A 1,705-nucleotide genomic window follows, 5' to 3' on the forward strand; every position below is an offset into this window, starting at 1 on the left:
GCTTTTTAGTTTGATATAGTCCCATTTGTTTATTTTTCCTTTGGTTGCCCATGCTTTTGGGGTCGGGACTCCCTCTTCAGCAAAGGGCGCTGGGCTAACTGGATATCCATTTGCCGGAGATTGAAACTAGACCCATACCTCTCACCATGTACTAAAATCAACTCAAAATGGATCAAGGATTTAAATATACACCCCGAAACAATAAAACTTATTAAAGAAAACATAGGAGAAACCCTTCAGCAAATAGGGCTGGGCACAGACTTCATGAATATGACCCCAGATATGTATTTTTATTTATTTAGGTCTTTTATAATTTCACTCAAAAAACAGTTCTGTTTTTGCTGTAAACATCTTGAACTTTCAAAAATTTATTCCGAATTAGGTGTAAGATTGTAGCAGATGTTGTTTGTCAGGTTCCTTCTATTTCTAGTTTGTTGTGTGTGTTTAATCATGAAGATGTGTTACCTTTTTTCTTATGCTTTTAATGCACATATTGGGAATCAGCTTCTACAGACACTTTAAAACCAACGGCTCATCTTCCTTTCTGCTTCTGCATCCTTCTCTCACAAACTCAATCTTTCTGAAGGCAAATCAGATTCTATATATGAAAAACAGGGTGAGTGGATGAATGAATAGTTGAGAACCTTTGATCTCAGTAATCCTTGCAGCTGACTGCTGTGTTATTGAGGAGGGTTGGTTTTCACTCCCATGAAATGTCAGTTAGAAATTCAAATACTAATAATGTTAGAGGGCAGGAAGGAAGATACCTGTAAAGTGCACATTTTAGAAATTTGTCTTCTCTTTATTTACTGTGAAGTGGAAATATTTGCCCCAAGGGAGAAGAATGTGTAGAAAATACAGCATACCAAAGGTGTGTGTAGCTGAAAATAAAAGAGAAAAATAAGTAAACTTTTATTTACACAAGGAATATGTTGAAGGAAGTAGAATAGATTTTGGGCATAGATTTCAAAAGTGTGTTTGTGCATTTAAATAAAACTGCTTCTGGTTTATTTTATGAGGGGTCTGATACCATCCTATCTATTTCAGAAGTCTGGATGGTAACCACTGTGTCTGCCTCCATCATGTGTGGGAAGTGTCTGTTCCACATTCTCTCCTGTTACAGGTAAGAGGGCTCTGGGAGTCACCTGTGGGTCTTCAGCTGGAAAGCATGTGACAGGTTGTTCTTGAGTTCTCACTCTGTTTCCTTCTCCCTGAGTCTCATGGGATATCTGTAACCTAAATGCTGTGCACCCTGGTTGTCTGTGATTGTAGTGAAATGCCTCAATGACAATCTCCCAGTCACTTGTAGGCTATTGTGGGAAGGAGCAGACAACATTTGGCTGGGGAGGGGAGCAGCAGGTTACAGACATCCAGTGAGCCCCCCCACCCCAGCCAAATGTTGTCTCCTCCTTCCCACAATAGCCTACAAGTGACTGGGAGATTGTCATTGAGGCATTTGACTACAATCACAGACAACCAGGGTGCACAGCATTTAGGTTACAGATATCCCATGAGACTCAGGGAGAAGGAAACAGAGTGAGAACTCAAGAACAACCTGTCACATGCTTTCCAGCTGAAGACCCACAGGTGACTCCCAGAGCCCTCTTACCTGTAACAGGAGAGAATGTGGAACAGACACCTCCCACACATGATGGAGGCAGACACAGTGGTTTTGAAATAGATAGGATGGTATCAGGCCCCTCAT

This window comes from Galeopterus variegatus, unplaced genomic scaffold (assembly GCF_000696425.1).
Source record: "Galeopterus variegatus unplaced genomic scaffold, G_variegatus-3.0.2 Scaffold14468, whole genome shotgun sequence".
Taxonomy (NCBI): domain Eukaryota; kingdom Metazoa; phylum Chordata; class Mammalia; order Dermoptera; family Cynocephalidae; genus Galeopterus; species Galeopterus variegatus.